The 13,906-nt window shown below is 42.9% G+C and overlaps 1 long non-coding RNA gene across 1 annotated transcript; it reads left to right on the top strand.

Annotated features, from left to right (window-relative positions):
- Window positions 1-9,481: 9,481 nt before the first annotated feature.
- LOC124997552 lies at window positions 9,482-11,453 on the top strand. The gene is made up of 2 exons (XR_007110983.1): window positions 9,482-9,541; window positions 10,264-11,453. It is a non-coding gene; the product is annotated as an uncharacterized LOC124997552 (long non-coding RNA).
- The last annotated feature ends 2,453 nt before the right edge of the window (window positions 11,454-13,906 follow it).

Below are 13,906 nucleotides of genomic sequence, written 5' to 3'. Positions count from 1 at the left end.
TGTTGCTCATTTGTTACTCTTCCTGAAACATCTTTCGTCTAAAGTAAGTAAAATGCAGGCTTGATTGGGTTGAGCCATTGCAGAATATTCTTGCTGGGTTGCTTTTGCTGCACGTGTTGGGTGATAGTCCTTCTGTACTGTGAAGCACTGTCCAGTAAACTTTGCTGCATTTGGCTGAATCTGAGCAGAAAGTATATCCCTACATGCTTTAGAACTTATTCAACTACTTTTGTCTTCTGTCACAGCAAAACACTAGTGACCCCATACCATTGGAAGCCCTTCATGCTCATGCCATCATACTGTGTCCACCATGTTAAAAAGAAGGTGTGGTTTGCTTTGGAGTCTTCTGCATACTTCTTCCCATCATTCTTGTTGATCTTAGTTTCATCTGTCCAAAGAATGCTGTCCTAGAACTGTTCTGGTTTCTTCAGAAGTTGAAGACATATCTTTTGAATCAATTGTCCGGTTAATTGTGGTCTGTTGAAGGAGAGCTGGCGCTCCCAATGACTACAGGGCAGTGGCATTAACATCCCATGTCATGAAGTCATTTGAGAGGCTGCCAATACTGCACCTGAGGGATCTGCTGCCTGCTTTTCTGCACCCCCTGCTGTTTTCTTACTGGCAGCACATGGGTGTAGAGGATGCGGTCATCTTCCTCACATCTCTTCTTCCCTATCTCATCTGGAGCTGGGGGGACTGTGAGAGTCACTTTCTTTGACTTCTCCAGTGCCTTCAACAGCATCCAATTCATCCTCCTGAGAGACAAGCTACTAGACATGAAACTTCACCCTGACATCGCTGCCTGGATTTTGGACTACCTCACAGGACAGCTGCAGTATGTCAGGGTGGATGGATGCACATCTGAGGTCCTGACAAGCAACACAGGGGTGCTAAGGAGTAAGGAAGATGTGGAGGACCACAGGAGGAACTGGAGGAGTCCTGTCCCAGTCACCATCCAGGGTGAGGAGGTGGAGATTGTGGACTCGTACAAGTACCTTGGGGTCTACATCAGCAATAAACTGGACTGGTCTCATAATACAGACGCCCCCTACAGGAAAGGACAGAGCAGGATGTTCTTCCTGAGGAGACTGAGGTCCTGTTTTGCGTCTGTAGTAGACTCCTCAAGACCTTCTACCAGTCTGTGGTTGCCAGCTTGATCTTCTTTGCTGTGGTGTGCTGGCGGGGCGGGGCCAAGACTGGTGAGGTCAACAGACTCAATAAACTGGTGAGGAAAGCCCGCTTGGTGGAGGTATTGAACTGGGACTTCTTGGAAACAGTGGCTGAGGAGGGTGAAGGACAAAATCTGTGCAATATTAGACAATCCCTCTCAGCCTCAATGAGCTGTGGTTGATGCTCCTTTGTGCCCGCTGCCATCAGACTGTATAACCGCACACATCTTATCTTATCTTAAAGAGCTGAGAGCAGGGGCGCTGCTAGGCATGCAGCTTTACAGGGGCACAGGCCCCCACCCAGATAAAGAGTTTCAGACAGAACTTTTGATGGCTGTATGAGTAACGTTATGTCCATGTTCCTCCTTCTGCGACAGTTAAGGGAACATTTACACTTTTCCAGACAAGACGACATAAACTAGGCCTCCTCGTCTTTTTCGAGTGTTAATGACTTAATTTGATTATCAAACATTATGTCTTCTGTTCTAAGTATTTAAACAGCGGGTGACAGCTCCTGTCACAGGAGGTCAACTACTCCTAGACGCATCAGTCATAGCGCAGGGATTCAGGTATTATTCTGTGATCATTAACTGTCTGTGATGAAAACTAGACTCATTTGTGAAATTTCATCTGGAGTTTTACAGGGGGGCACAGCGCGTGGCTGAGACTCTGCACTTTCAGCTCATATCAGCCCATAACTTGTCACTGTCCGAATTTATATGGACCTAACTGTAAACAGCCGAGGTGCTTGAATCACTAACAGCTGGTGAACTACTCCTCTCACTTGACTGCACTCATGTAAGAAACAAAGAAAAGAGAAGAAGCCTCCAGATCAGGAGACAGAGGACATGAATGCCATTGATCTTATTCTAGGTTTACACTTTGAATAAATAGTTTGAATGGATTTAATTCAGTCTAAGATACAAGAAGCTCCAATGTATTCTATCAAAAACATCAAGGCTCATCTAAATAGCTCTGGTCTGTTGTTTGGATGGAGCTGATTATTATTAGAGTCCTAATATTGTCTTGCATTTAATGTCCTACAATAAAACCAGTCTGGTCTGTCATAAATGTCTCATATCTCTTTGCTATAATAGATGTGTATCTTGTAGTCTACATAGAGAATAGGTGTACCAGAGGTGAGGCTCAATACCGGAGTCTCCTCGTGGTGGATTTCTAGAAGGAGACTTCAGAGATTCAGGGAGGACTGGCCCGGCATGTTCTCTACTATCTGATGATGGTTTTAATTTTTATTATGGTGGAAGAGAGATGGGTTCCCAGGAAACTGAATAACAGAAAAGTCCTGAACTCACCATCAGGACTGAAAACATCTACTTATCAGATATTTAATCTACATCTTTTATTCTTTATTCAGGTTGAGTGGCTGCAGTTTGTCAGAGATCAGCTGTGATTCTCTGGTCTCAGCTTTGAAGTCCAACCCCTCCCATCTGAAACATCTGGACCTGAGTGACAACAACCTGAAGGATTCAGGAATGAAGCAGCTGTGTGGTTTTCTGAGGCGTCCAGACTGTAGACTGGAGACTCTGGGGTCAGTTCACTGTCTGTTACTGTCCCTCCTGGTCTCTCCATCAATCTGTAAATGTCCTTTAGTTCATCTTTTCTGTTTCCTTGTTTCCAAGTGTTCAAATATGTGTACACTCCTGCAACCACTGTTCACTGGGAGAGACTGTTCTCAGTTGCAGCAACATTGAAATAAGAAGCGGTCAGCTCTCCTCTCGTTGGACAATGTCAACAAGTTAATTTGTCTCCATAGCAACAGGGACACACTAATGTGGACACATGGTGGACAAAGAAAGACACAAAAAGTTGTTGAATTGTTGAAACTGCTGAAGGTGTTTAATCAACACATTAAGTGGAGTCTGTTTGCTCATCAACAGTGAAACGCAGGTCACAGGTGATGGGTAGGACTCGGCTTTGCTAAACCATAGCAGATATAGTGAGTTGAACCAGTTTAGTGATTGGATGATGTTGGATGAGAAGCTTCATTGTTGTGTTGTTGCTGCTGCTGTTGTTAGGGCACCACTATCTGAACTCAAGGGTTCCAGCAGAAAAATATCAGGATTTAGTTTCTGCTGTTGAGGCCAAACATGATAAACAGATTCTAACTGAATTCATCATGTCATCAGTTAAATCCCTTTACATTTACATCTATGGCTTCATCATGTTTCATTCTCTTTATGACTAAACCTCAATAAATATCCTAAATATCTGAGTCACTGAACTTGATGTGTTAGTAACAGGGTTGATGAAACATGGATTTACATGTTGATTATATGTGAAAAAAGGATCTTAAGATTTTTAAAAATGAGAAATGTCCCGTTCTCATCTGAGCTTCTCTGAACTTTGAGTAGAAAGTGAAATAAATGTCTGAGGGGTTTTAGTTGTGCTTGTAGAGATGGAGCCACGTCTTCATTGAAGCAGCAGCATGTTGTCATTAATATTAATGAGAGTTCTTCTTCTCTTCTTCTATTTGGCTGTTTGAAGCTGCTTCCTGTTGGATTCACCTGTTTGGAGTTTCCAGGTTTTAAACTTGTTCATTCTGAACCTTCAGCTCTGAACACATGATGAAACTGGATGATTTCAACAGGAACTTTGTGAACTCACATCCTTTATTCTTTATTCAGATTAGGGAGCTGCAGTTTGTCAGAGATCAGTTGTGATTCTCTGGGACCAGCTCTGAAGTCCAACCCCTCCCATCTGAAACATCTGGACCTGAGTCACAACAGTCTGAAGGATTCAGGAGTGAAGCAGCTGTGTGGTTTTCTGAAGAGTCCAGACTGTAGACTGGAAACTCTGGAGTGAGTTCACTGTCTGTTACTGTTGTAGATCTGATATGTTTAATCACCAACTGAATCTAATTCATATTCCTCCAACAATCTGTAAATGTCCTTTAGTTCTTCTTGTCTGTTTCCTTGTCTCCAAGTGTTTGTAGCAGAACGTGTAGAAAACGTCCACTGTTGTTGAAGTCAATGAATGTTTGTGATTAGAGCTGAAGAGTCACATCTGGATCCAGAAGATCCTCTCAACTCACATTTGTTTCAAAGTGACTTGACTGATAATGTCTGATCATTGATATTGATCCTGTAATGAGTTCAGCAGCATCTTATTGATCTGTGTTGACATCAATAGTTGTCTGAATGTTGTGCTGACGTTTGGATGATGTCTGTAGAAGGCTGACATGATGAAGATCCACAATAACACAAGGACAAAGTCACTCTACTCATTTTAGAGAACAGCTCATTGATCAGGACACATTTCAGACCTCAACACATCTGACTGATCATCAATCATTTCATCTTTTATTCTTTATTCAGGTTGATGAGCTGCAGTTTGTCAAAGATCAGTTGTGATTCTCTGGGACCAGCTCTGAAGTCCAACCCCTCCCATCTGAAACATCTGGACCTGAGTTCAAACAACCTGAAGGATTCAGGAGTGAAGCAGCTGTGTGGTTTTCTGGAGAGTCCAGACTGTAGACTGGGGACTCTGAGGTCAGTCAGTTCTGATTCAGTAATATTCAGTTTCTGTTTGGTCCAGCACTTGGATGAACCATATTTAATATTTCGTTTTCCTACTGATTTGTATTTCTTAGGATAACCAAAAATCACTCTTTAAGAGCTAGAAAGACGATAAGAAAATGAATGTCAAAGTTAACAAAAAATCACCCTTTAGTAAAAGTAAGATAGGACAAGACGAACTGGCAAAGGATTATGGGACATACAGACAACATATATTCACTAGGAATAATAAGGAAAAGGTGGAAACAATTAGAGGATGGAAAACAATCACAATGGGAAAAGAAAAAACAAGACACCACACCATTAGTCAGCAGCTCGGCGCTGTGGAGCAGGGCCTTCCAGGTGGAAGCCCAAATGCGGTGGAAGCACTGAACCATGGCGTGGGTGGACAATTGGCCTTGGGTTGATAGCAGAGGTAAGGCTGACTGTGGTACCAATGAGACCACAAAACCCTTTACAGAACCTTGATATGAATTCCACCTCTGTGAGAACCATGGTTTTACCTTCTGAGACCAGAAGCCCCATGACGAAATCCAGGGAGATATCAGCCCATGGACAAGTGGGAACAGGAACCACTGAAGGACCTGATGAACATGGCTTACATGGGTCTTTAAATCAGGTGAAAGGATCAGAATATCATTCAAATATAGAAAAATAAATATATTCAGAAAGTCTGAGAATGTCATTAATCATGGCTTGAAAACCCATAGGTGCATTACTCAACCCAAAGGCATTAGTAAGTATCCACAGTGACCACTGAGAAGCCATTGAGTGACTTGAAAAGCATTGCAAAGGTCTAGCTTGGGGAGAACTTTGTCTTGCTGTACCTGGTGGAAGGCAGTTGACATGAGAGATATGGTGATGTTATCAGGCTACAATCAATGCACAGCTGGAGAGACCATTGCCTGCTTTTTAGGGCCAGAAATTAGTATATTCTCTCTTTAGGAATGGGTGCACCTAGGACCAGATCAATAGGGCAATTGTAGGGTCTGTGAGAAATGAGGGGCTTACTAAAAACCTTTTTCAGGTCATGATAGCACTGTGAAATGGATGATAGATCAGGTTTATCAGAAACGTCGACACTGGCAGAGAGAGATTATACACCGACTTCTCTTTTTGAGGCAGAAAGCACACCTTGTCACAGCTTTTAGGCCAACCCACAACCCTTCCCGTTTCCTAGTCCATCTGTGGACTGTGATCTTTTAACCAAGGAAATTCCAAAATGAGAGGGATGAGTGGAACACATGAAAGCTCATCTGATTGTAATGATTTCCCACAGAGACCTCAAGAGGTTCAGTCTTATGGGTCATCCTAAAAATCAGGCTCCTGTCAAGGGCACTGACTTCCTTATGGTTGGGATAACAGCTCAGTTTGAGTTTAGTCTGTTAGCTAGGTTCCACATTTTGGCGACGAGTCATCCTATGTGTTTTTCCTAGTTTTTTGTCTTTTGCTATGGATGTTTTAACCATGCCCTGAAGAACAAACGATGGCTTTGAATAAGTGGATGCACATGTTAATAACAACTTGTTGGTGATTAATGCCATGTGGAATCTCTGGCCTGAAGCATGCAGGGGATCAATGACCATTACTTGGGAACCGAGGGACAGCAGATTTTTTACTCATTGGAATCTGCAGTACACCAAGCAGCAACAATGGTAACAGATAGCAGTACTCCAGTGAAAGTTATACAGCCATGTCCACACTGTTCTAAAAAGTAACACAAACAGAACCCTTGATTAAACAAGACTGTGAACATGCCCTCTGACACCTGTTACAGGTGTGGCTCAGACAAACACTTAGCAAATCTTCCACAGTGCCCTGCTATTAAGGCAACATCCAAGTCTTGTCATGAAATTGGACATCTTGCTCATGTCTGTGGTTCGTCCACAGGCACAAGTGTTAACTAAACTGGCTGTCCTGTACTTTAGAGACTCTTGTTGTGCACCAAAGAAACTGAAATCCAGAGTTAATGTCAGTATATCTACTTCACTTTCCAATGATCTTGAACTGGCTTTACGTTATGAAAATTCAGGATAATTCCAAATCTAACGAAGAAAAACTTAAGTTAAACAAACTTAATATAATCCACTTGCCGCAGGTGTCCAAAGGACAAATAAGCGACAGTTTCATCTGCAAAAACAAGAAAAAAACAAAAATGTGCAAACGATCGCTAACTGGTATACCAGGAACAAAAAAGTTACTAAAAATGTTGTGATTGGTCATCGGTCGTTTCATTCATTCATTCGGTTCTATTTTATACCAAGAATGAGCCCTGGGTCAATGTGGGGCACAGAAGAGGTGCACTGCCTCCTTGATATATGGTCGAAAGGAGAGCATATATCAGCTGCTTGATGCACAAAAATGCCGACATCTATCAATACCGGTGCGCCGACCAGCTCAGGATCGGGGACATGGACAACAACAATAAGCCATCCACAATAAGCAATGCACTCAACGGCCATGGCATGTATGCACGCTTATCAGAAAGAAAGAAAAAGCATGTTGAAGCTCGTTTAAAGTTCGATGCACAACATTTGGACAAGCATGTAAAATACTGGGAGTACATAGTGGAACTCTTTGGATGCCATAACACACACCATGTTTGGAGGATAAAATACACTGCACATCAACCCAAAAACACCAAAGTGACAGTGTGTCATGTCGGGGAGTTTAGGAGGTTGTAGGTGAGGACCCAGATGCAGGGCAATTGATGAGGCAGGATCTCAAACAAAAAGTTATTTAATAATTAACAAAAAGCGCTGCGCACGGCAGGAAAACCAAAATCCAAAAATCAAAAGAAATCTTCAACACAACGTGGAAACATGGACACATGCAAAATGGAAGATGACATGAAGGTAACATTAACGACGCGACGAGGAACAAAGGGAAAGGCAGGTCTACATATACACATGAGGACTGAGGGATGACAAGACACAGGTGAGACACATGAGGACAATCAACACAGTTGAGACCAATAACCAATCAAGAAACAAGTAGGCACACAGACAGGAACACCAGAACTTAACCAAATAAAACAGGAAACACAACACAACATGACATGGACAGACATGGAACCTTGACACAGTGGAGTTTGGAGGTGGGTAAATCATGGTGTGGGGCTGTTTTTCTGCATATGCTACTGGTAAACCTCATATAACTGAAGGGAGGATGAATGGAAAAATGTACCGAGACACTGTTGATAAAAATCTGCTGCCATCGACCAGAATGATGAAGATGAAACAAGGGTGGACATTTCAGCAAGACACTGATCCCAAACACAGAGCCAAGGAAACTCTCCACTGGCTTCAGAGAAAGAAAATAAAGCTGCTAGAACGGCCCAGCCAATCACCTGACTGGAATCCACCTGAATCCAATCCAATCTATGGAAAGAACTAAAAATCTGAGTTCATAGAAGAGGCCCACGGAACCTTCAACATCTAAAGATTGTTTGTGTGGAAGAATGGGCCTGAGCAGCATGCGACTAGTTTCTCCAACAGGAGGTGTCGTGAAGCTTCATTACCAACAAAGGCTTCTGTAAAAAGTATTAAATACATATCAGCAAGTGTGTTCAATACCTTTTCCCTCTGTTATTTTACATAATTACACATAACTTCTTTTGTGAATTTATTTGTTTTGGGTTCTTTCTATGTATGGATTACTTGGGTTGTTACCAACACCTGGTGGAAATTTCATGTCAATAGCACCTTTAGAAATATGTTTGCTATGAAAAACTGTGATGTGTTCAATACTTATTTTACCCGCTGTAAATGTCTGAGGGTTTTTAGTTGTGCTGTAGAGATGGAGCCATGTCTCCACTGAAGCAGCAGCATGTTGTCTGAACATTCAGCTCTGAACACATGATGAAACTCTGGATGATTTCAACAGGAACTCTGTAAACTCGCATCTTTTATCCTTTTTTAGGTTGATGAAATGCAGTTTGTCAGAGATCAGCTGTGATTCTCTGGGACCAGCTCTGAAGTCCAACCCCTCCCATCTGAAATATCTGGACCTGAGTGACAACAGCCTGAAGGATTCAGGAGTGAAGCAGCTGTGTGGTTTTCTGAGGCGTCCAGACTGTAGACTGAAGATTCTGGAGTGAGTTCACTGTCTGTTACTGTTGTAGATCTGATATGTTTAGTCAGCAACTGAATCTAATTCATGTTCCTCCATCAATCTGTAAATGTCCTTTAGTTCATCTTGTCTGTTTCCTTGTCTCCAAGTCTTTGTAGCAGAACGTGTAGAAAACGTCCACTGTTAGTTGTTGAAGTCAATGAATGTTTGTGATTAGAGCTGAAGAGTCACATCTGGATCCAGAAGATCCTCTCAACTCACATTTGACAAAGTTTTCTTGATCAAGTCCAAAGATTTCTTTGCTTTGTGTTTATTTCAAAGTGACTTGACTGATAATGTCTGATCATTGATATTGATCCTGTAATGAGGTCAGCAGCATCTTATTGATCTGTGTTGACATCAATAGTTGTCTGAATGTTGTGCTGACGTTTGGATGATGTCTGTAGAAGGCTGACATGATGAAGATCCACAATAACACAAGGACAAAGTCACTTTACTCATTTTAGACAACAGCTCATTGATCAGGACACATTTCAGACCTCAACACATCTGACTGATCATCAATCATTTCATGTTTTATTCTTTATTCAGGTTGTGGAGCTGCAGTTTGTCAAAGACCAGCTGTTATTCTCTGGTCTCAGCTCTGAAGTCCAACCCCTCCCATCTGAAACAACTCAATGTGAGATTCAACAACCTGAAGGATTCAGATGTGAAGCAGCTTCTTGATCTTGTGAAGAGCCCAGACTATAAACTGGAGACTCTGAAGTGAGTAGAGGGTTCCAGTCAGTCCATGCTGCTTTCATCAGTATCGTCCTAAACACAGTATCAAAGATCCAGTGTTTCCTGTAAACCTGCAGCTTCTCAGTGAAGCTGTGAGAGGAGAATGGAGACAGGCTTCAGGATTGGACAGAAAGACAGAGAGACAACAGTCAGCCAGTCAGAGGAGCCAGAAGCTTGTTGTGATCATGTGTTTGAGTTGATGTGAAGACTGTTGTTGATGTGTCCAGGAAATAAAGCTGGATTCCAGCTGACAGCCTTCCAAGATGTATAGAGACAGTGGTGGTCATTCATCACATCTGATCAACAACTGATCACAGCTCTGAGATCAGTCTGACTGAAGCCTGCACATCACAGAAGCAGCATTACATTTAGTAACCATGAGTTTCTTAGTCAGCTGATCTTTGTTTCCATGGAGCAGCAGTAAATCCATCACTAAAGTGTTGGTGCAGTAATGAAGCGTTCAGGACTCTCAGCAGTTTCTTAGTGAAATGTGCAGAGGAAACAGACTTGATGCTAAAAGTCTCTGCAGGTCTGTGTGTGTTCACTCCAACACGTTAACATGAAGCTGAAAGGAAACTGGCTGAGCTCCACAGCTGCTCCACTGCTGCTCTGAACAGGACTCAAGTCCCTGCTGCTCTTTCTACTGGATGTGATGATGAAGGGAAACAGTCCTTCACCTCCTCTCTTCTTTCTCCTCCTCTCTACAGGTGGAAGAAGTCATGGTGATAACCAGGAGGGTGGGTGGTGTGAGAGGATGAGCTGTGTCCTGATGATCCAGAGGGTGAAGCAGACTCTGACTGGACCATGTTACTGGGAGGTGGAGAGGAGAGCTTCATCCACATGGTCTCCATTTAAGACCATCAACAGAGCTGCACTTCAACTCTTCACAGAGCTCCAACAAACCAAGTCCACAAACCTCCTCGTTATGTTCCTCCTCCTTCATCCACATTTATTGGATCAAAGCAGCATCTGCGTCATGTGTCTTTGATTAGTGGATTTGTCAGATGAGGAGGAACTGATGAGTTTAGAAACGACAGCGAAGAAAAACCTCAGAGTCAGACCAGAGACTCCGTTAGATCTTCATCTTCATCAGATCACGCGTATCTTATGGTATGCATTTTCTACAGCATAACTCCTGATTGTAAGTTATTTATACAGTGTAATTCCTGGTTATATTTTTACAGCATATCTCATATCTGTTTTTATAGTGTATCTTTTCATGTTTGTCAGATGTTTTTACAGTTTATTCAACTTATAAGCTGTTTTTGTACAGAGACTTTATGATGGTTACCAGGCACAACAACCATCTATCACATGAGGAGAGAGATGTTTTATATCTTTAAGGTAGTATTAAATTTAATTTAATCTAAGACAGTTTAATGTTTTATGGCAGTTTTAAGTTGAAGATTATTTTTATTTTAAAGGTGGTCTCAAGTTTTAAGGTAGTATTAAATAGCATGTTAGTCTTTTTTTTTCCCAGCATATTTCCTGGTTATATTTTAAATCGTCCCTTGGAGTCATTTTTATGTGTTGCTGAAGTTCCTGTGCATGACCACCAGAGGGCAGTGACCATTCATCAGTCAGTCTGTCTGTGTAATAATATGTGTTCATTATCAGTCTGATAAACAGTCAATGAAGATCAGTATTATGGGATGTGGGCTGTAGTTCCTGACAGTGACCACTGGAGGGCAGCGATCATCATAGTTTCTATCATACGCTGTAAAACTGTGGGAGGACATCGTGTGTCAAAAAGAAGCATCCAGGTGATGACCAGTAGAAGTTGTAGAATGAACCTGGAACCTGGATTAGTTCCTGGAGAGTCAGTAGCTGATGTTTACAACTGTTTATGAATTGAACTTGCTAGCATAAAGTTATAAATAAAGTTATATCCTATTGAGTTTGTTACCAGTCATTTAACATGAGAACAGATAAAAACAGAAAGAGCTTCTTTAACAACAGCTGTGACCTCTGACCCCTCCCCTCCCCTCCTCCTCCTCCATCCTGCAGCTGACCATGTTTCTTTCAGACTCAACACTACATTCAGTCTGTGAAACAGCAGCACAATAGCTCCATTAAATATTCAGCAGGTTGGCTGTAGGAGAGGGGGCTGGATGGGGGCTGGGTGGAGGCTGGGTGGAGGCTGGCTGGGAGGCTTCAGGCCCCAGATCCAGAGACTGAGTTGGAGGCGTCTGAACGGGCCAGACCTGGAGATGCCTCAGAGATGTGGGACCAGAGTTGAGCCTGGACAAACCTGAGGAGGAGGAGCAGGAGGAGGAGGAACAGGAGGAGGTGGAGGTAGGGTTGATGTGACACTTGATGCTGCTGAGTGTCCACGTTTCACCTGGAGGATTAGAGTTAAGTAAGAGTTGAGCAGAGAATTGAATCCAGATACGACATGTTTTTATCTCACGGACTGTTAATTATCTCTCTAGTGTTTTCTTGGATGTGATGAACACATGAACCGTTCACAAACCTGAATGGATCAGAGTCACATGTTTCCTTCAGAGGCTGAAACATGAAGGAAACATGAACCAGTCAGATAGAAACATTCATTCCTGTTGATCTCTAACGGTTTAAAACCACCTCGTTTGTTCATAACACACCACAGGGATAAATAGATGACAAGTCCAGTCCGCTGGATGCTAAGCTAACACAGCTAACCAGTATAGCTTCCCTTTATTAGCATCAGTGTAGGTTGTGTAGCAACACAGTGTAATAACTGCTAATAGTGTAATAATCACTAATGTGAGAAAACTGCTGCATTGTGATAATGCAGCAGTTTTATATAGAGCTTTATTAAAAACACAAAGTCACTTTGCATTGGACACATTATTCATTCGCTCACCATGGTCCATAAAAGTTATGAACAGAACCAGTGACAGGGCAGAACTGGAGCAGCCCCACCCTCACCAGGAACAGCTAAGAAAACAGAACAGGTCCAGCTTCACAGACCAGGTCTTGACAGGTTCTTCCACCAGGTGTTCTCAGCAGACCCTTACTATTCATGTGGGCCTACCAGGTCTGACATCTGATCCAACTCACCACCAGGTGGTGACCAGAGGATGATACGAATATAAAGTCAATCATTGTCCTATGACCTAGGCTGTCATGGTGCTGAGAGGACTGACGAACAACCTTATGTTGGAACATGGTGTTGGTTATAGACAAACTGTGACTCACACAGAAGTTCAATAACTGAACACCAGGTTCAGATCAGGCCGTTCCTCCCGATCACGCCCCTCCAGGTCTTACTGTCACTGCCCATATGAGTGTCCCCCAGCAGGACAATGGAGTCCCCAGCATCCGTCCTAGGGCCTCCAGGAAGGGTGGGTACTCTCAACTGCTCTTTGGTACATATGTGCAAACATCAGTCAGGACCCCGACCCAAAGGTGCAGGGAAGTGACCCTTTCATCCGCCCTTGAAGAACTTCAACATGCAGGCAGTTTTGGGGCAAGCAAAAAGCCCACCAAGGCCTCTGACCCTCACATGGAGCAACTCCAGCAAAGAAGAGGGTCCAATCCCTCTCCAGGACTTCGGTTCCAGACTCGATGTGTCGAGGTGGGGCCAACTATATCTAGTAGATAACACCCGACCTCTTTGACTTTGGCGCCTTCCCTGCCAGAGAAGTGACGTTCCATGTTCCAAGAGCCAGTTTGGGTGAAGGCCCAGCCACCAGGCACTCGCCCACAAGCCCCAGGTCCATGTCTGGCTCCAGGGTGGGGCCCTGGTAACCCTCCATTCAGGGTCTTCTGAATGTTTTTTTGTCTGACCCTTTGAGATAGAGGGCACAAAGCCCCAGACAGCACAGACTCTCATCAACAAATTAGAATCACCAATCAAACTATCAATCATGTCTTTGGAGGGTGGGAGGAAACTGGAAGACCTGGTTTTTGTTCTCAGCTATAATCTAAGGTCTTGTATTATTTATGCATATTGTTTAGTTAAATTTATTTGGACTCATGTTTTTACTTGGGTCTCACGGCAGGTTGTGTTTACACTCAGGCCTGACAGGCTACTACCATGTATTTAATGTAAGTAGTAGGAAACCAATGCTTAAAGGTCTTTATTGGCATTAAGCCCAACAATAATATAACAGCAACGAGAAGTTCTTCATCAGGTGGTATGGAAGGAAAGAGTGTTCACCTTTTATTGTTTCCTGTATTTACTGTAGCAACAGTTAACAAAGAAAATGCTCCTTTAAGCTAAAGGAACTGCAGTCCCCATCCTTCCCTAATTTACACAATTTTCCTTCTTCTCCTGACGACGTTTGAGTTGATTACTGTCGCGCCACCTATGAACAAATCATAGTCAAACACAGACCTCTTCCTCTGGTGCATGTTCACTGTCAG

This window comes from Mugil cephalus, chromosome 20 (genome assembly GCF_022458985.1).
Source record: "Mugil cephalus isolate CIBA_MC_2020 chromosome 20, CIBA_Mcephalus_1.1, whole genome shotgun sequence".
NCBI classification, from domain to species: domain Eukaryota; kingdom Metazoa; phylum Chordata; class Actinopteri; order Mugiliformes; family Mugilidae; genus Mugil; species Mugil cephalus.
The sequence above is the reverse complement of the archived record's forward strand: the minus strand, read 5'-3'. Positions and strand labels throughout refer to the sequence as shown.